A 22,431-nucleotide genomic window follows, 5' to 3' on the forward strand; every position below is an offset into this window, starting at 1 on the left:
TTATCAACAGTTTCAATATGTTAATGAGAATGCCCCAAATCTATTAGGCAGTCACTCCCACACCCATCTCCCCTAGGCCCTGGCAACCTTACTAACCTGAATTCTCTGTCTATGGAGTTGCCACTTCCTAAAACTAGTATCACATAGCATACAGCTCTTGAGGCTGGCTTCATTCACTTGGTATATGTTTTTAAGGTACACCCATGTTGCAGCCAGTATCGGAGATTCATTCCTTTTATATGGCTTATAATATGCCATGGTGAGGGTATAATACATCACATTTATTCTCTCATCCAGCGATGAACTTTTGATCCTTTTACCCTTTGACTGATAAGAAGAGCTCTTCTATGAATGCTCATATTAACGTTTGGCTTGAACACCTATTTTAATACTTTATTTTTAATACATATCAGTCTGTTGATCCTGTTTGGTGGGATCTGAATCCAATCTACAACTGAGCTCCCATGATTTCTTTACAGTCATTTAAAAATTTCTATTGTATATCAGACATATACGGCTTACAGAGGTAGGTGGAGGAGGGTGTTATTAGAAAAGTAATCAAACATGGTTTATGCCCCCAAGAGCTCATGTTCTATAAAGTAGAAACACCAGTAAGACACTAGCCACAGGGTACCACTGACAGCTAGGGCATTGCATACCTACTGAGTGACAGGAGTTTTGTGTTCTCCCTCATCTAATTCTCACACGAAACCTTTGAGAAACAAATTCCTAACATCATCTTTGGGAACAGAGTATTAAGGCCATATGTGGAAGAGGGGGATTGATCTGCATTTGAGAGTGGGACCACAGAAGAGTCCTCAGAAAAGGCCAGGCAGAAGCAAGAAGTAAACAGAGATACCTAGAGGCAAAGGCATGGAAGAAAGCACTCTGAAAAAGAGTGGAGAGACGGCTGTGAAAGAGGAGACCCTTGAGATATGTCTAAGGAAGGAGGACCCAGAGAATGGCTCAAAGAGAGGCTTAAAAGACATAGAGAAGAGACGGGTCAGCAAAGCCAAAGGAAGGGATGTCTAGGTAAGCACTGGCAAGTTGGTCTACTGGGGCTAAGGAGCAAAGCTACAGGAGATAGCAGTCCCCTGCAGACACACACTGAGGTGGGGCCGGATGCAAATGGGCAAAGCCCCAGGGGGAGAGGAGCAGATGGTTTTTCAAGGAATCAAACTAGAAAGGTAAAGGGAGGGAAGTGGCAGGAGTAAGAGAAAGAGTTTCTGCCAGGTGGTGGTGGCATAGACCTTTAATCCTGGCCCTTGGTAGGCAGAGGCAGGAGGATCTCTGTGAGTTCAATGCCATCCTGGTCTACAGAGTGAATTCTGAGAAAACTAGAGCTACACAGAGAAGCCCTGTCACAAGAGAGAGAGAGAGAGAGAGAGAGAGAGAGAGAGAGAGAGAGAGAGAGAGAGAGAGAGAGAGAGACACAGAGAGAGAGAGAGACACAGAGAGAGAGAGAGAGAGAGAGAGAGAGAGTGTGTTGGTGTTTCTGGTTGACACATTGTTTTTTGGGTTTTTTTTTTGTTTTTTTTTTTTTGAGACAAAGTTTCTTTGTGTAGCCTTGGCTGTCCTAGAACTAGCTCCCACAGTCTAGACTGGCCTCAAACTCAGAGTGCTTGTATTAAAGGCATGCACCATCACCCCCAAGCTCTGACCGAGTAGGAGAAAATCAAAGGACTCTAGGGAAAGAGGAAGAACGGGATAAAAGACAGGTTATGGGAGTTAAGTCTGGAGCAGGCAGAACAGCAACTTCCCGCAAAAATGAGCCAACCACAGAGGGGTATGCACTCACACCTAGACGTCCTTGGAATCAAAGAAGCAGTCCAGGGGACAAGGCGCCTCCCCTCAGGGAAGCCCAGGGCATGCTGACCTGAGAATACTCACTGCCTCATCCCACCAAGAGACAACAGTTACATAATTGCAGGAAGCAATGACCTGGGGCAAAGATGTTTTCTCCAGGGGCAACTGATTACTGAGGTATGAAGAAACACCAACATTTTCTCAGACTCTGAAGAGCCCAGAAAACGGATCTCTCAAACGTGTGAACTGGGAAACTTTTCCAAGCCATATGCCTACTCCCTGATAGCCTAAATCATGAAATCCATCATGGGAAAGTCCCAATATGCTAGCATAGGCATAACTGGAAATATGAGCAGAACGAAGGGTCAGTGAGACGACTCCCTGAGTAAAGGTGCTTGCTGCCAAGCCTGACAGCCCGAGTTCAATTCTGGGACCCACACGGCGGAAGGAGAGAGCTGGCTTCTGAGGGTTGTCGTCTGATTTCCACACTCACATCTTGGCACACATACATGTAAACTTGCACATAACATGCACACAATGTGCACATGCACACATGCATACACATACATGTAAACTTGCACATAACATGCACACAATGTGCACATGCACACATGCATACACACACACACTAAATCTAATAAAAGCCATTTTGAGTTGGCCTCCTTACTACATTATTATAGTCTACAAACTAATAGGAACACCAAGAAGTTAAGAAAAATATTCATGGAAAAATAATTGTGTAATAAATTACTCAGTCTGTTTGGAAGCACAGACTCTGCAACTTCAGAAGATACTAATGACTAGAAATTGGCAGGAACAAAAAGGGGAGTATATATTGATTTTGTTGCTGTTCCTCTTCTTTCTGGAATGCCAAAGATTAGAGGCATGGGGGGGGGGGCAAGCAGATGTTGAGGTGGAAAAGGTGAGCTCTGAGTGAAAGAAACAAAGCCATGTGACTCCCCAGAGATAAGGACACAGATGCCAAGAACAGGGCTGGGTCCCAGAAGCCGACACACAGTTCCTGACATTTCCCAGGAAGGGTCTTTGTTGCTACTAAAACCCCTGGCATGGAAGTTGATGGCGACCGAACTCCTAAGCTCGATCTAGCCCTTGAGGAGACCCAAGCGCTTTAATGCACAGTGCACACACCCAAGTATATATGGTGACAGTTGGCTCACTGTGAGGCTAATCCTGAAACAGCATGCCCTGTCTGTCCCCTCTGTTTACCACAACTTCCTGTGTCCTCTGCCCTGTGTTTGGGGAGCCAAGGGCAGAGGACACCACATGTATGAGGCACAGCTGGCTTATGACAGAGGGGTGGTGCAGAAGACGAGCTGTGCACCATGCTGGTTCCCAGCAAAGGCGTTGGAACACAAATTTAAAAGCGTGGACACCTGTCAGTCAACTACATCTTTGCTGGCTGCCAGTCCATAATCTCAGATCCAGAATAGGGCACTCCCTTTTATGCCCCCCCCGACTTAAATGGGAACAGAGGCCAGCACTGGCTAACGCTGTATTTACTATGCTCCAGGCTCCGTTCCAGGCACTCTTTGCACAAAATCATCTCATCCCATAAACCATCTAGAATAAAGAGCCATGTATGATTCCCTTCTCAAATGGAAAAAGTGCAAAACAGAGAAATGAAGGGAGTTGTCCCAGACTGCATAACAAAGGGCTGGTGAAGTTAGGGTGGGAACTCAGGCTCCAGGGCCAGGGCCAGACCCAGAGCCAAGGCTCGGGCCAGGGACCTCCATCAGGGAGCCCAGAAGAGGCCCCAAACTCACGATGAACCATGCAAGCTATCCCTTGTCTTGTGGGTCTTCACGGAAAGCTCTGAGCCCCCAGCCTGGCTACTGCAGCTCACAGACATGGTCGCTCATTGCTAACTTAACCGTCTACCTGTGCCTGCCATCCTACGAGGGCTCAACTCTCAGAGAGATTGCATCTTGTTTAATATAGAAAGCTTGCAAGAAAAAAAATCAGCCTGTAGCTGGGAGTGATGACAGGCCAGAGGAAACACCTTTGCTGACGTTTCTAGATAGACTGTGGAATTTTCCAGCACAGGAAATGTAACCGGAACCCACAGGGAAAGCGTTTTTCATGGCTGTCACAACACTCACCCGTCGTTTGGCCTGTCCACAGGCACCCTGGGCTGTGACCCCGGAGGGCCGACAGACACATTTCCTTCAAGAAGCACCTTGGTCAATCAGGGATTCTCAGCTCAGGCATTACTGATGTCATGGGTCCTAATGCCTCTCTGTGTCCTGGACGCTGTAGGATGCTAATGCACACTCCAGACCGCTAAGCATCAGATCCTAGTAGCAATGCTCCCACTTTTCCAGCCACACTGTGACAAGCGGCCCCAAAGGGTCTGGACATGGCCACATGTCCTCTGAGGCACAAAGTCACCTGGTCAGAATCACTGGCTCGAGGAACACCGTGCCTAACTCACAGCTTCCTCATCCTCAATAGCGACATTGCTTTAGACCAGCACTTCTCAACCTGTGGGTCTCGACCCTCCTTTGGAGTCATACATTGGCTATCCTTCATATCAGATATTTACATGACAATTCAAAGCAATAAGCAAAGATTACATAGCGATGAAACTAATTTTATGGTTGGGAGGATCACCATAACATGAGGAACTATATTAAAGGGTTGCAGCATTAGGAAGGTTGAGAACCATTACTTTAGACACTTAGGGAAAACCCCATTTCTAATGTTTGATCTTTTCTTTTTTTCTTCAATGTGATGGTTAGCATCTGCTACCAACTTGGAAGGATCTAGAATAACCTAGGAGACAGCCCTCTGAGTATGTCTGGTGGGGGTTTCTAGGTGGGGTTGATTGACACGGAAAAGCCCACCCTATATGAGCAGCAGTGCCCATGGGCTGAGGTCCTGAATGAGCACATGAGCCGAGATCATCACTCATCCCCTGCTTCCTGCCTGGGACTGGCTGCCCTGAGTTCCTGCTGCCTTCCCCACCACCACAGACTGCACCCGCAATCTGTGAGCCAAAATAAAACTTTTCTTCCTTAAGCTGTTTCTGTGAGGTATTTTGTCTAACAACAAGGATATCAACAAATACACCTAGAAAGCTAATACTAAAAATAATTGCCTTTTTTTTAACGCATGCGTGAGTCTATAGTCTAATCTCATATTAGCTGTGGGCCTGCTCACAGTTTGAGTAATCTCCCTATGCCCGAGGACCCACTGCATCCTCTCCCAGGAGAGGAAGAAAGTAGAGGGATTAACATCCCACGTCCTGCCACAGCCCTAACCAGTCCACTGCCCTTTATCCATCCCCAGTGGAACCTCAAGAGTTCAGGAAGCACCAGGAGCTGCCCTGGTGGCTGGAGAGGACATACCTAGGCCGCTGCACTGAATCAGGCTCCACAGGCCCATGAGTGCAAGAACCTCGAGCATTATCAGGACAGGGAGGATTTCTCTGAGTCTGTTCAGCTGCTCTAGCAAATGACCACACCCAGGGTAGTTTATCAACACTATTTTATTTCTCATGGTCTTAGACCTGGGAAATCCAAGTGAAAACATTGGCAGATTTAGTACCTGATGTGGGCCATTTGCTAAGTCCTTGTATGGTGGAAGGGGCAAGGCAGTGCCCCCTAGAGTATTTTTATAATGGCACAAATTCCATTCCCAAGGGTTTCACCCACTGAACCAAATCACCTTTTGAAGGCCGTTTCTGAACCCTCACCTCGGGGGTGAGGATTTCAGTGTAAGAATACAAGGGAAAGCAAACATCCAGGCCACAGTACCCGCTCTGCAGCAAAACTCTATAAACTCTCAGATTCACCCTCCAGTGCAGTACCGCGATTGTGTGAAAACACACACTAAATGCCGATGATCTTTCCGCATGATTTCAGCTGAGTGCTCCCAAATGCTGAAAACTTGCTCCGCTCCTTCATCACTTTGTACGGTGAGTTCTCATCCTCTGAGGAAGTCATGCTCTGTAACATCATCCCAGACCTCACCTGGCGAATGCTGGACCACTGTTCCTTGGGGGAAATGCCAGCCACATTCCTCCAAGCTTCGATCAGGTGTATCCTGTGGCATCCATCAGTAAAGAACCCGGCCATATGCATGCTTCTGTTGAAAGACACTCCACTTATCAGACAATGCTGGCTCGTTATCACTGGATTCAGGCCAACAGTGCCATCACTCACGCGTGTGTCTAACATGTACTTTCCCCACAAGGCACATCACACGCTTTTTGTGCCTGGACACAACACACAACATTTTGGCACAATGCTTGAGGGCCACGTTAAATAGCAAAATCCCTCGCAAACAGCCACAAACGGGCAGATGAGACATGAACTAGACCACAGAAAGGACATGTGTTTACAACAGGCTGCAGCGAGAAGGCAGACTGTTGCCTTGTTTGACCTCCGCTGGGAACACAAGCAACAGGATAGCAGCTCAAACAATCCCTCATTCCGTCCATCTGCATTACAGCCCATGGACCAATCTGTAGGTATGGACTCCAAGAGAAATGAGGAGGGAGTGTACATGCCTATGTTCATACCTATATAAGGATTCTTCTCCTCCTCCTTCTCTATCCCTCCCCTTCCTCCTTTCTCTCTCCATCCCTCCCTCTTCCTCCTCTGTCTCTGTCTCTCTCTGACTCTGTCTGTCTCTATGCCTCTCTCTCTCTCTCTCTCTCTCTCTCTCTCTCTCTCTCTCACACACACACACACACACACACACAAAACACACTGGTGGCTGGGCATACATTTCTGGGGAAGTAAACCCTGGCACTCCTGCTAAAAACCATCTCAAGTCAGGCAGTATGGAAATTCTGGCCACTCTTCTAGCTGGGAAGGAAGGCTGCTAGATTCCAGGAGGGAATTTTTGTGTCCACACGAACTCCATCTATCCAAGATGGCCGCTGTCTAGTTTAGACATTTAGAAAGTCGGTTCTACCCTCAGTATCTGTTTTACCCCACAAGAATCTGGAGGATTAGTGGAGGGTAAGGGTCACCACTAACTAAAGAGAGAAGGAAACAGCTTCTTGTCTTCTCAGCTGAGGTCCTTGTGGGGAATACCCCAGGATTCCCCTCCAGTTTTAGTTCCCTCTTCGCAGACTGAGCATACAGTCACGCATATACTTAAGATTTCACATCACCTCTACTTGGGTGTGGAGTGTAGGGAAGAAGGGGAACTTGGGCCCTACGCACCCCATCAGCCCCTCCCATCTCTCAGGTACCCAGGCAGCTTTGCTTGGGCTTCAGCTGGTGATTGAGGCCCAGGCTCCAGTCTTGAAACCCATTCCCCAGATGAAAGTCTCAACACAGCTTTTGTTGTGTTACAAGCAGGGCCTGCAGCCAGGCTCCATAACACAAGGCTCGGGGACAGACTGTGAAGGGGGTATTCAGGACCACTCTGAAGGCGTCTACTGCTTCTGAGATGTTCCACAAAGGCCTTGCTCGGGACATGTTCAAAGCAGCTTTTCCCCCAAGCTATTCTGGACTCTGTAAACATTATAAAACAGCCATAGGGTTATGAAAAATGAGACTGACAACATATAGAAATAGGAATTCTAATAGTCTCCCATCCCAGCTTTGGAGACCAGTATCTTACACAATGGAGCCATAATGTAGGTTCCAAAGTCAAAATACATGACAGAAATAACAGACTACCAATTTCTTGCAGGAATCATTTAAAAGGAATAGTTTAGGAGACTGAGAAGTGGTCAAACCAGTTGATAAATAAACACACAAGTCCAATGAAACCAGCTTTTTTTTTTTTCATTTTGGAGCTAAAAGGTTTCCGGAGCGATCAAACTATATATACACATGCATGCAAACACATCAGTTCATAGACACATGAATGTACATGCATATATATATATATAGATGCATGCACACGTAAACACACTCATGCACTCATCCATACAAGCCTACATACACGCATGCGTGCATGCACATGTACATACAAGTCTTTTGACTTTTAGGTGAAGTAACTCAGTGAGGTGTATCTTGGTCAAATGTCACACTAGAAAATTTGAATACACGAAGAAACTAACGAAGAGGTTTAGCATTCACCCCAACCATTGCACCAAGGTTTTTAAAACTTCCTCCTAGCCAGCAGCTCCAAGAGCTAGCCCTGTTCAGGTCACCAAACTCAGTCTCGATCTGTGGTTAGTCTCCACCACCAGGAGACCATAGACGTAGCCTAGTCTCTCATGGGGAATGGAGATTTCTATTGAGAGAAGTAAACGGAGTCTACAAGCTGCCAGCAGCCCTACGGAGCACTTCCACCGGAAAATGAATTGCTAAGATTGAACTCTGAAGATAAACGTGGATTTGGGTAATGCGCTTGACAGAAACAGTGACCGTACTAAGAAGACATACATTTTACTCCACAAAAACAGTGAGGTCTTAGTGCGCAGGTCAGGCTCTGTCCCAAAGGGATTCGCTTGCTCACTCATTCATCAGATATCTCCAGGCCACTTGCACGTCCTGGCACTTTTTTGTGCAGGTCATTCACATGCAATGACAAGACAAAGTTTGCCACTCAGGGAAGTGGGAAGACAGGCGCATGGGCCACTGGTGCAGTACCCTAAGTGTGGATAAAGGCTGAGGATGCTGCAAACATAGTGGCATTGGCCACGAGTCCTGTATATACATGGGGTGGGGCAGAGGAGGCTTCCTAGAAGACAGGGCCCTAGGGCTGACTCGACATGGAACACAAGGGGTTTGCCAGATCCTCTGGGAGGAAGAAAGAGAAAGATTCTGTGTGTAAGTCATACTAGGCACCAAGCACACAGGCCCAAGTAAACACAGCTGCCCTATGGGTAACCACAGTCAATTTGGTGCCTCTGGTCAGGACACAGGGATACTTAATAGGTGTGACAGTGTGTGCACATGTGCAAATGCCAAGCTTATGTGTCCGTGTGTCCTCATGGAGACAGGACTAATGCTGCTAGGACAGAAAGACAAGGGCCACCCATCTTCACCTCCAACTTCTTCATACTCCCTGTCGGTAGCCACACTTCCCTCTGCAGCATCTAGGTTGGCTGTGGTTATTCATGAGGGTGGTCTGCAGAGCCCCATTCTTCTGACCTAGAGAACAAGCATGATTGGCAGAGGCAGTGCTCTGGTCACAACTTCTCTGGGCCAAATTAAAAACAGGTCCAGAAAAATCAGAGAAGACCAAATGAGGACTCGTGTTCCCTGAAATCATCCCAGCGGAGTATAGCACAGTCTATCTGAGAGAAAGCTCACTGAGCAAGAAAGAACCCAGTTAACAGGCCAGATAAACTGCTCCCTGTGCCTTGCTGTTCTTTGCAGGCAGAGAAGGAAAGTAAAGCAAAGAAGTCAGCTTTCCTGGTCTCTGATTCTGTGCTCAAATCCAGGTACGCTGTCTCCTCTGTGGACCACGGGGATTATTTCCTCGAAGAAATGAGCCAGGGACTGCACTCTGATGGACAGGCAGTGAGTTCTGAGTCAGGAACTGCGCTATGATTTGAGCTGGGCGCTGCGCTTTGATGGACAGAAAGTGCAGGCCTGGGCACTTCATACACTGATTAGACAGGACTGGAGAAGCTGCCCAAAGCATCTGAACGAATAAGCCAATGAGGATGGAAAGGAAACGCAGGTATTCCAAGCCACCTTGCAACTCGGTGGAGAGTCTGTGGGGAAGGGTAGAGGAGCCCTCCTCCCCATGTCACTGCCCAGGGCTGTGCTCATGAGAAGTCTCAACACTGACACAGGAAGAGAGCTTCATACCAGTGAGATCTGAGAGATGGCTAGAGAAAGCGACCAGACTCTTCACTCCTACCACTATGTCCAGTACCTCTAGATAGTGGGCTGGCGGACAACAGCCCAGCCCTAAACCTTACTTTTGATATTTGATACATAAGGGTGTGTCTGGATATGTGATACAAGACAGTAGGCACCGAGATCTAGGAAAAGAGAACCAGGACCAAATAATCAATCCATCTGTAAAATGAGTTCAACTGATTTCGTATCTATAGTAAAGGTTATTCATTTGTAGAGATGCTATGGGCATGGGTATGCCTATGTGAGCAAGTGGTATGAACATGTATGTGCACTTATATATTATGTATGTGGAAGCCAGAGGACAACTGTGGGTGCCTCAGAAGACACTTTGCCTATTGAGACAAGATCCCCCATTGGCCTGGTTCTCATGAAGTACATAGGCTGGCTGGCCAGGGAGGCACAGGGCTTTGCCTGACTCTGCCTCCCTGGGATTACAAGTACGTGCCACAATACCCAGATTCTCAAAGTGGGTTCTAGAGACCAAACTAGAGTCTTTGTGCCTACAAAGCAAGCACTCTATACCCTGAGCTCTCTCTCTAGCCTCTGTGTAGATCATCATTGTGTGTCAAATGCTATCTGTCTGCAACATGAGACGGTGCTTCTAGGCCATATCTTCAAATCAGATTCTGTGAACTTGGAAAGGAAGCGACATATGTCATCCAAAGAAAAAGGCCACACTGGAGTGCATATTCTGCCTCAAATCACGAAAGTTGGGAGCTGTCTGCAGTCTCCGAATTAACCTAGAGCAGAGTTCAGTTCTGTGCAGAGCAATTAAGTTGGCAACTGTACTCTCTGCCTCCTTATTTTTCTGCAATATTCTCAGATTGCCGAAAATCTCTCTTTTGCTTAGAATTTTTATTAGATGTAAAGTAAATATCTGAGCAAGACTTCCTGGCTTTATTTGGACACAAGTCTCTACCACCTAATGAGTTATAGATACTGATTCTTTTCACTTTCAAAATTATTTTTAAAGTGTGTGTGTGTGTGTGTGTGTGTGTGTGCGTGCATGCACATGTGCACACACACATGCACATATGATTACATATGTTTGCAATGTCCAAAAGAGGGCATCGGATCTCTGGAGCTGAACTTATAGGCAATTGTGAGCCACTTGATGTAGATGCTAAGAACCAAACTCAAGACCTCTGCAATATCAGAATAAGTTCTTAACTGCTAAGTCATCTCTACATCCCCATATAATACCAGCCCTATAGATAAAGGCACTTAGGGATCAGAGTTCACTACTTCCAGATCAATTTACAAAGATAGTTTTAATACTCTTTATAAAGTAATTTAAAACATGACTTTAATCCCAGCTCCCTTTCTGTCCAAAGGGGGTTGTGTGTACAAAGCTTTTGGAAGTCAGACGACACGTAGAATGTGTATAATATGTCATGACAGCTAGCGCACCACACAGAGGCAACTGGTGCTTACATCCCACCAACTTCCAGCTGATCATTCTGCCTAGGGAAGGAACCGTTTCTTGGCATGCATAATGCCAGCTGCTGGGTTTACTAAGTGTCACCCCTACCCAGGTACAGATGCCTTCCAGTGCTGGGGCATTCTCATACGCCAGGTTAAATGGGATCAGAGATTGCTACTACTCCCCTGGGCCCCATTCAATTTAATGCTCCTAGGAGTTGCCTTTGAAAAGCATATATCACCATTTAACGATGTGAGGCAGACCTGAGCCTGCATAATTAGAGTACAGGACAATGTACTCTGACGGGGTCACATTCAGAACTGCTCAGAAATGCAAGTTTTCAAAACTCTTTGTGTGTTGGGTGCACACTTTGTTCTGGGGTGTCTATGTAGAGATGAGAGAACAAGTTCCAATGTCAGTCCCTGTCTTCCACGCTCTGTGAGAGATGGGGTCTTTTGCTGTTTGCTGCTGTGCGCTCCTAGCTAACTGAGGAGTCTCCTGTTTCTGCCTACCATCTCACTGGAGGAGAGCTGGGAGTACAGACATGTTGCCTCAGCTGCTTTTGCGGGGGCTCTGGGAAACTCAGGTCTTCATGTTTGTGTGGAAAGTGCTTTACCCACTGAGTCATCTCCTCAAGTCCCTAGAACTGTAAATATTGACCAAGCTCTTGCAGATTTTCTGCTCCCGGCCCACAGTGAAGCTGCAGCTTGATGCTGCTTGGAGACACATTACTGTGAATCCGAACACAAGCCATTAGAATTCTCTTCAGCTTAAACTCTGGGCTGCCCAGGTCCTGGCTTCCCTGGCTAGGAACTTATCGCTGCTTAGGCATCAGAACTGGACCGGCCAGTACAAAGCCTGAATTCCTCTTTTCTCAGCGTCCCCAATCTGTCATGAAGCAAACATGCCCTGACCTCATCCCAGCCACGGGTGCAGCCACCGTGCAGGCAGGACTGCCGGTCCAAACGTCTGCCTCTGTCTGGGTCATTTTTCAACCTATCCCAACTCCAACCTCGTTGCTTCGGATCAGAGATGCCCATAATTAGCCAAGCACAAATGGCCTACGGCTGCCAAAGTGATGAGGCTCCGATGCCTTCTGGGTGACTCACTGGATGAACCAGGAAAGATGAAATGCACTCACTCTAAGCCGGGCTGCAGAAGATGACACAGAACAAGCTTCACAAAATTCCCTCTGGGACTTAGATGCTAGTTTCGCTCGGGCTTCAATTAGCATAGGGGCTGGAATACAGCCACCCAGAACTAGAAGACCTCAAATGGCCAGAGCACCTTCCTTCCCACTGCCTCCAGAGGAGGCATCTAGAGGTGTGTCCTAGTCATTCACAAGCATTGACCCCCCACACCCTAGTCACAATCTGCATATTCCTGGAGGGAAATCATCCCTTCTCCCCTCTGTACTTCTCAAGCAGGGCTTCCCCAAGGCCAAGACTGCCAACTCCCACTGCACACAACAAGCTGGCCAGGACTGGCGATGGTAGGCCCAGCAACACAGCAAAAGAAGAAACTAAGGAAAGTGGAGGGAGAAGGGAGCCTGGATTCTGTGGTCCAAAGTGAGCAGTGGGTGCAGGGTGTTGTTGAAGAGCCCGGAGTGCGAAGCCTACGTGAGACTACGTGAGTGCATATGTGAGGCCCTGGCAGGGTCTAAAAGTCCTTTGGTGCACTCATGAGACATCCCATCCTCCAGGGATCTGCGTCCCCATCAAGGGTCCCCTGAGGAGCTGCAGCCTGGCTTTTGGGACACTGGATGGTAATGAGCAGCTCTTCCCCAAAACACCAAAGACGCCGCCACCCACTTGGTAATCTTTACAACCCTCTCCGCCCAACCAGCCTGCTGCCATTGAGGACGCAAGGCTCCCGTGTGCCCTCCATCATAGTAGCCACAATCGTCCCCAGAGCTGGCATGACGCTGACACACAGAAGAGCATCTAGTCATATGGCTTCTGGGCACACTGCATTCCTCATGAAGAGCATGCACCAAGTCAGGAATGGGATGAGCCTGAGCTTGCTGGATGCTAGACTGGCACTAGCCCCACCCCCAGCCTGTGCCTTAGGCAAGTTACTGGCATTTCTTGCTTTCCATGTCTTCACCTGCAACTTGGGAATCGGAGGAAAGAATTTCCAAGAAACGCTCTGAAGTGCCTAAGAAACTCTGGGTATGGTACATTAACACTGACTCACTGAGACAGACAAAGGCTGGTTAACAGTGGAGCCCAATTCTGCTGTTTTCTGAACTCATGGGTTAGGTACTTGGCCCACAGCTCCAGGTTTGGCCACAGGACTAAGCTCTGGCTACTGAGATGCAAGAGGCAACCTGTGCCATTTTTGGCCTGGCTCATATGACTTCCCACACCACGTTCTTCCCATCTCCCGATGCAAACAAACACAGGGGTCTCGAAAGTAATGTCCTATTGACAATGGCTGCTCTAAGAAGTCAAGTGCCACCACTAGAGGGGGACAGCCCATGGATTAGCCAAACTTACTCTGGACTTCACCTGAGCATAAAATATACATCCTTAACAAACAATGTGTGCGAGGGGACTTGCTTGTTACAGCAGCTGCCGGTACCTATACACGATAAAGGGGCAATAGTATGAGACACTGCTAAATGTTCTTCCCAAAACTAACAAAAAAAAAAAAAAACCATTCACAAATGACAGAGATACTGTTCCTAGTTTTAGAGTTCAGATGACGACTCTGACCTCATGTGACAGATGGAATGTTCCAGGTAAGTTTGTCATCTCCAAAGAGTTTTCTGGAGCCACCGTATGCCCCTTTGCCTGAACTCTCTTTGACACATGGCAAACAACCAGAGTCCCTTACCCACAGTTAATAGCCACTGTGTTAAAGTCCCTCTGCCCACCTCATATCTGACCCAGGGTAGTGAGGGTGCTGTTCTCAGTGTCCAAGCCTTCTTCTTCTCTCCCTCAGGGTGAGATCCTCACTTCCAAGACCCTCTGGGTATATTTTTGGGCAAGGAGGACACTGAGCAGCCTGAGAGGGTCTCATCATGTGTCTTTTGGCATCTGCCCCAGGTCTATGATCTCTCCCAAGTCATTCCTCCATTCCTCCCTCCCTCCTTGCTTTGCCTCCCAAGTGTCCTCTGCAGCTTTGGGGGGAGTTTTCCATGCTTCCTGTTTTCCTTTTTGCGCCACAGGAAACGCCTGCTCCATGGCCTTTAAAATTTCCATTCTGGGGTCATTGGTTGCTACATCACATGTCACCTCCTGCAGCGCTCTGGTGTCTTTTGGGAATACCCAGAGGTCCTGCAGAGATTCAGCCCTGTAAACCTGAGAGACAGAGGGCCACAGTGGGACCCAGAAGGGCTAAATGTAGCTCTTGACCCAGCTATGATCTCCCTTGTGACCCAAGTAATTGTCACGTAATCTCCAGCCTGCCTTCTTCCCTGTGTTGTGAGAATTGTGCTCCCTTCGCCCCAGGCATTCGTTCCATAGGCAGTTACTATCTTGTTCTGTGTTCCAAGAAACACATTAAACTTTAAACACATGATTATGGCATTGTGTGCTCATGGGACTAGCTTTCTGACAAAACCAAATAAATATATAGCACCAGTGAAGGTGAGCGCTGGGAAGGGAAAGAAAGCCAAGGAAAGGGAACGAGAGAAAGGGTGACCGGTTGGTAGGGAAAGGGTGCTTGGGGAAGGTCTCTCTGTTGGGAGGGCAGAGGAGCAGAGGTCTGGGAGGTGGGAGAGAATAGGGACAAAGGTCCTGGGGTAGGGACTTATCTCACTACCCTCCTCTCCCCTCTCAGCAGATACACACTTCTGCACAGGTCCTCCCCTGAAGATCAGAGAACCCAAACCTTTCTTTAAGAAAATCACGAGAGCAACCCTGTGAAGTTTGAACAGGAAGACCTGGCAGATGGTTTCCATGTCTCTCTGCCGTCACATCTCCCCTAGTCCTCCGGGCTTAATGAATCTTCCAGAAACACTTCGTGCATTTGCCTGGGGTCACAATTAATGCAATTAGGAAAAAGACAGAAAGGAAGAACCTGCATGAGATGAAACTGAAAAGTTAAAAATCACCCATTTTGAATAAGTCAAGGGCTCTCACAGCAAAATGGCCCGCTGTACTCTCTGGGGGAAAGAAACAAGATCAACCATGAGAACAGGTAACGGAAGCTGCCTGGCTGAGTGCAGGACAGCTGGGGACAGACTGAGGAGCAGCTAGGCAAAAGATAGGGAGGGGTGATGTGGGGGCCAGATGAAGAGATAAACAAGTGAAATCGCGGGAAAGCAGGCCTGTGTTAGAAGGGCATCTGCAGAGCTAAGGAATACAGCATTCTGTAGATGTTTGCTTGACCAACTTCAGAACGACTCCGGTGTCTGGGGCCTGACACAGGTGTGACCAGCACTCAGCGAGCTAGCCTGCACACATCCAATAAAAGATTTCCTTTCCCACACCAAAGCACATGAACTTTCCTCACAATAGCATGGCAACGAACACAGAGATCCACATCCAGTCAACGTGCAGAGAGTGAGAGACTTTGGGGAGCTCAGATCCAAATGGGATGTCCATATCGCATCCCTCCCTTCAAGACTTAGGGACCATTCTTAAAGGGCAGGCAGAAAGACTGTGAGGGCCAGAGGTGAGGGATGACGTCAAGGAAACTTCCCCAGACACAGCGGGCCATACACATATATTTAAAAATAAAATTTTCAAAAGAGTAGAAACAACTTAAATGCCCATCATTAATAGATGAATGGGTAAACAAAGTGTGGTGTAGCCATACAATAATGTGTCACTTGCTCAGAGAAAAAAATGAGGTACAGATATGTTATAACCTGGATGAACCTTCAAACCATTATGGCAAGTGAAAGAGGTTGTCATGAGCAGATTCATATATATATATATGATTCCATACATATGAATGGCAATAGTAAGTCAATTTCTAGAGATGTAAAGTAGACTTGTCAGGGACTTGGCGGACAGGGAATCACTGAGGATGCCTGCTAATATGTGCGGGCTTCCTCATGGGGAGATGATGGAAATGTTTTCAAATGGGGTTGTGCCAACAGCCGTGCAATGCTATTGAACTATGTGCACTACACGGGTTAATGTCACAGCATGCAAATTCGATCTTACTGAGGCTGTCCAGAAGAGACAAGGTCCTCTGTTTGTCTGAAATGAGTGATTCCAGGAGAATTAGAAGATACCAAGCATACAGGTAAGACATTGCTCTTCACTGTCCAAGTGAAGAGAGGAGGGTTCTGACAGGAAGCTAAGATGCGCCAGCCACGCCCAGCAGGAGCCAGAAAGACTCAAGTTCAAACCCAGGGCTTCTTAAGCCAGACACAGAATTTATCTTTCTTCTATCTTCCTTCCTTCCTTCCTTCTTTTCTCTTCCTTCCTTCCTTCCTTCCTTCCTTCCTTCCTTCTCCTCCTTCCTTCCTTTCTCTTCCTTCCTTCCTTTCTTCTTTCCTTCCTTCTACCTTTCTTATATATGGTCAACAGGGCCTGTCTGATGAGATTATACCTTAGCCAAGCAAAGGAAGGCCAGGAGGACACTGGGGTGAGATCACTCAGGGGACAGAAATAGCAGGTGCAAAGGTACTGAGGTAGGAATATGCCTTATGTTTAGAGGAATGTCAGACATCACTAAGACTAAGAAAACAAGGAAAAGCCCAGTGGGAAATGGGGTCAGAAAGGCAAAGGGAGGCTAGACATGTTCACGGCTCATCCCTGTAATCCTAGCACTTGGGAGGCTAAGTCAGGAAGTACTGGCAGATCAAGGATAATACATATATATATATACATATATATATGTATGTATGTATGTATATATAGTAAGTTCCTGGCCACCCTAGGCTACACAATAAGATGCCATCTCATAACACCAAAAATAAACATATAAGCTGGCAGAGGGACTGATTCCATATTGCTTTGCCAGCTGCAAAAAGGCAAGGTTTGGAGTCTGAATGATACAGGAGGCATCAGAGGCCTTGCTCCACATTGGGACAAAACTGGGGCATGCTCACTCCACATTCACGCTTAGTGGCTATAGTCTACTAACTTCATGTGTGCCAGGCAGACATTCAGGAGGCTGGGTGGAAGTTTACAGCAATAGCCCAGGCCCCAGAACTTCTGGAAGCTTCAAAAAGGAGGATATCAAAGGTGACTGGGAAGAGAAAACAAACACCTCCCCACAGTACTGAAATGGCACAGGCTTGGGGTTCAGGCTCAGTCTCTTTGGGAGTGGATGGCATTCTGGCTTTAGTAAGGGTCAGATCTGTCCTTTCTCGAAGATGCCAGAGGAAGGCTAAGTTCCCTTCTGCAAGCTCACAACACAAAGTTCCCCGCACACCAGAGGCTAGGTCCTACTGCCAGATGAGCCATTTATCCCAACTTATATTCTTCTCATCTTTTGTAAACTGTTTCCCTTTGAAAATTCCTGCTTACTCTGCTTCCAAATAAATATACCAGCTGATATGCAGAGCTGGAGGGGGAAATCCAGAACAGGTCTTCCTGGGCTGCCCAGCATGGTGAGTGTGAAATAGCTGACATTAGCCTTCTGTCTCCAACCCTTTGGGCCCATTGGCAGAGAGCATTCCTCTATCACTGGCTCCCAGTGGTAAGTTAAGGCCACTCCCCACCCCCAAGACAAAAGGCTTTCTGGGGAGTTCAGCAACCAGTCAGCACCAACAGAAAGTCAGAGATAAAGCCATGGCCAGAGTCTGGTTGTCCTTCAGAAGCTGTTCTCTGACCCCAGCCCACACTCCAAGGATGGGCTTTCTGGTCACTATCTTGACAAGTGTTTCTCGGCTTCACATTCTTTCTGGGAATACACAGTCCAGGGCTGTGCTCAGTGAGTGGTAGCCCCAGCGGCTCTGGCTTTGGTGAAAGAGAAAACAGCATACCTTTGGTTGGACAGGATTTTAAGATAGAGCAGAAACCGGCCCCAGGAGCACAGCCTCCAGCACTGAGCATGGTTTCAGAGCCTGTACTATCTTTAGGATCTGATCTAGCTGCCACCCAAGATGCCACCTTTACATGTGGCACTCATACTGTTTGATCCTTTTTGTTCTCTCCATCACTTACTTCTTTCTTAAAGTCAGACGCACGCGGCATGATGTCCAGGAAGACGGAGGATGAAGGTGGAGTCACGTATCAAACTTAGAGTGAGCACCTACTGTGTGTCAGGTCCAGGGATGCAAACACCTGGCCCAGAAGTGGAAGGAAAACGGCAGGAGTGAGAAGCAGCTGAGGGCAGCAGTCTGAACTCCAGCCAGAATCAAGGCTCTTGACAGTCCAGCTATAATACACTTGGACTCTGCTTTTGCTCTAAAGTACTGACTCCTCAGAAGAACTTGGGGTCACATCTCATCTCCCTAGTGCACACTGATTCAATATTTAATCTTTATTCATTATAATCCCTGGCACACTCTAACTTCTATCCCAGGCTGGCCTTGAACTGTGGCCGAGGATGATCTTGGGCTTCTTTCTAATCTTCCTGCCTCTGCCTCCCAAATGCTGGTTTTACAGACATGTACCAACAAGCCAGGTTTAATGCAGTATTGCAGACTGAACCCAGGACCTTGTTCATACAAAGCAAGCACTCTAGAAACTGAGCTATAACCCAGCCACATTTTATATCTCTTTAGCTGGTATATTGGGAGAGATGGCTAAACTCAGCCTAGTGGGGTTACTGGGACCAGAGTTTCTATCCTGACATTCCAGCCTTGTTATCCTACATGAGCTGTGTGGCCTTCTGATGCTCTGGGCCTCTGTTTCCCTGCCTGGGTGAAGTCAGCCACCAGGATGACATGGGTCACCATATGAGGAGACTAACAGTAACCATGAAAAGGGCACTCAAGGCAATGCTCACAGAGAGTGATGCCAACCCCAGAGTGACACAGACCCTCCCCCATGCCTCTATGTCTGAGACCTTCCCAGCTCTCTCTCCCTGACCAAGGTTCTCGGTACAGATGGATCTCCATACGAGATCTCAGCCCCTTTCCTCTTCCACACCCAGCAGTGTGGTGGTAGCACCGTAGCCAAGACTCCGGAAATGTCACAGAGCTGTGTGCCTGCAGGAGAAGACCTACAGATGCATGCTGAGAGGATGGGATCAATACATGACAACTGTAATTCTCGGGGTGATAATTACACAGCGTCTCCAGGGCTTTGCAGAGCCACTCCATTGACTTCAGGAAAGCGTACCTGCTGCATCCCAAACACGGCACTGGCAAGCCCAGCTCTGCACTCCCATCTCCCCTTCAGTGATCTTAAAAATAATCTCCAGGCACAAAGTGCCTCAGAAAGCAATCTTGCAGCTTTGGCCTCTGTGGTTTTGCTAGGCAATTCATTATCTACTTTGGCCTACCTCACTCAGATACATTTTTTTTTTTTTTGCTCTCAGAAAAAGGCAAAAGAGAATCCTTTCTCTCTCTCCTCAACTCTACAGTTCCTACTTCATGCTGGGCATGTGCCTAAGGACTACTGAGGCAAAGATGCAAACATTCTCTGGTGGAGTTTCTGAGGTGCTAGCCTCCTTGGTAGTCTGCCGGAAGCCATGACTGGTGTGGTGAACAGTACAAGTCCAAAATGGATACTGAAGACAAGATCCAGAATGAGAAGAGATGTTCAGGATTTAGTATTTAGACAAGATTAAGAAATCTTACAATTCAACAATAAAAAGAATTACTTAGCATTTTAAACGGTATTAGGGTGGCTCAGTGAGCAATGTTGTTGCTTTGTAAGCATGGGGATCTAGGGTTGATCACCCCCAGTCACCACCAAGAATCAATGTAAGAAGGGCAGGCAGGGCACAGCGGCACACACTTGGAATGCCTGTACTAGTGAGGCCGATCCCCAGGATGTGCTGGTCATACTCGGCAAGCTCCAGGCTGCTGAGAGATCCTGCCTCATAAAACAGTGGGGAGGAGAGATCCTGCCTCATAAAACAATGGGGAGGAGAGATCCTGCCTCATAAAACAGTGGGGAGGACTCCTGAGGAACAGCAGCCAAGGTTGTCTCCCACACATACAGGATCCTGCACATGTCCATCCTGAATACACATGAAGCACAATGCACATAAAGGATCCCGACAGACATTTCTTCCAGAAAAATATAGAAATGTCCAATAGTACCATGAGGAAACGTTCAATATCATGAAGGTTGTACGAATGCAAACCGCTTCACACAGCATCACAGTGACACTCAGGTTGGGAAGAAACTGGAAGCTGTTGACAGAACTACTAGAAAAGCAAAATGGCAGGGTCACTGTGGGATGCAGGCAAGCTGCTCAAATGACAGAGTTCCCACACCACTGGGCAGTTACATCTGAGCTGCTCATCTAGGGAAAGTGGATGTACAGTCTGCACAGAAGACTACACAAGAGGGATCAGAGCTATATTCGTTCAAAAAGATTGTTGTATTTTAAATGTGTGTGTGTGCGCGCATGTGTGTGAGTGTGTGTATTTGGGTGTAGTTGTCCGTGAAGTCCAAAAGAGGGTGTAGGATGTCACTTATATCTCATAAAATGTATTCATAAGGATCTGTTGTCAGCTTAAAAGCATCTCGCCCCCCAGGGGAACTATAGGAACAGACTGTTGTGTGAGAACACACACACTAGCTTAAGCGTCTCTGTCAAATGAAGGAAAAGAAGGAAAAGCCAGCGAAACAATTCTAGTTTGTTTTTGTCTTTCTTGGGCTGGAGATTAGCCGCCTGTCACTGGAGCCACACAGGGTAGCTCCCTGGATACATTTCCCAAGACATCTGTCACCGGATCACTAAAGGAGAATCAGTAAGCCACTGGCCATGAAATTCAATAGTGTCAAAGACTTTCAGGTAATGACACATTCACCAGTGTCCACGCTAAAGGCAGGGGACAGGAGCGAGAGTCGTCAGACAGGCTGTAAAGTAACAGACACAAATGAAACCAGACAAACGGATATCTGCTCCTGAGGAAGAAACACCGAGAGGAGGGGAACACAAGGGATTCAAGCACATTTACAAACTAGGATCCTTAAGTGCATAGAATGAACGGCCTAGGCTATAGAACCGTTGGCAGAAGCCCATGGGAGTCATATGCCTGTGTGTGGGGTGTCCTACCTCACTGCATGGCACCCTCTGTCCTATCCTGTGGCTGCCTCATCTATGTAGATTAGGGACCCTACTTGTTCATAGCTCAAAATGGAGGGCCAGCAGCGGGTTGACCAGCTCCCTGACATGACCAGAAGGCCTCTGATCTTAGGGAAAGACTTCCTTTTCCCAGCAGCAATAGTGCAAAGCAATAGTAACACATACTATCTAGCAAAACTATCTATGCCCTGCCCTTCCGGTGAAGGCTTACTTGAGAAAACACCGGAGTACAGCCTGGAAATCCCCGTATTCCTGACTAATGATGCCTGCCATCCTTCTTAGTGGTGTCACGTGACTGTTTACCATCAGGACCCTGAAGGTACAGGCAAGAATGGGGGGGAGGGGTGTTGGCATCACACCACACACGTTTCAACTGTATTTTTGAACTCTCAAAAGCCTTGCACCTCCTAGCAGCTGGACACAGGGTCCTATGCTAGCAGGTACATATCACCCTCCCAGGGAGAAGGCGGTGGTGAGAAAGAAAGCCCAGAAGAACAGCTACCATTGCCAGGGGCCAGGACTGCTTTCACCTTGCTGGCTCACAGGTTAAAGAACATGGATGGTTTGAGAAGGAAGGCAAAAAGCCCTTTCTTCCTTCTCTCTATTTGGCTGTGTCTGCCCTCTGAGGTCTTCACAGTCCAACAAGAACACTCCCTTGGAATGAGAAAGGCTGCTGTCAACTAGACTGGTGTCACTTCCTGGACTTTTATGGGCACAGGGGATTTGCCAGCAGCTCTGTCAGGGACAGACCCCAGGATAGCACTCTGCAGTGTGCAGACAAATCACCAAGTCACCTGCAAGCCTGGGGCACAGACATGAAGGCCATGGGGGTACAGATGGGGCAAAAGAGGCCTGCCTTAGGTGGGACACAGCCACTCCCTGTGCCCAGCATACTGTTACAGAGAAGCTGAGATCGGAGCTGAGGCCAGAAGCCGACTCTACTTTTCAAAGACCCTGGGATGCACTGAAAGTAAACAATGACTGAATGCTGATGGGCCGGGCCTGCTGCTGCTATTGCCACACTGTCTACAGAGACCTTTTCCTGCCGCTGACAATCAACTCCCAGTGTCCTTTCTTATCTGCCCAGTTGAGAGCTCCCTGCAGAAAATCTGTCATCGAACCCTCAGAACAGAGAAGGTGCAAGAGGGTGTGTGGGGTGCCACAATAACCATGCATGAGGCAGAGAACCAAACTCAGAAGCCAGCACCATTCTCTGATATATATTCCAAAGTTAAGGAACCTTCCCCTAATGATTATTCCTCTGAGTTGGCACAGATTCCA

At 47.6% G+C, this 22,431-nt stretch overlaps 1 protein-coding gene across 2 annotated transcripts in view; it reads right to left on the bottom strand.

The window, feature by feature from the left end:
• Positions 1 to 22,431, bottom strand: part of Slco3a1 (solute carrier organic anion transporter family member 3A1) — a 281,466-nt gene that overhangs the window by 171,158 nt on the left and 87,877 nt on the right. The window lies entirely within an intron of this gene.

The sequence above is a fragment of the Arvicola amphibius genome, chromosome 12, assembly GCF_903992535.2.
Source record: "Arvicola amphibius chromosome 12, mArvAmp1.2, whole genome shotgun sequence".
Classification (NCBI taxonomy): Eukaryota; Metazoa; Chordata; class Mammalia; order Rodentia; family Cricetidae; genus Arvicola; species Arvicola amphibius.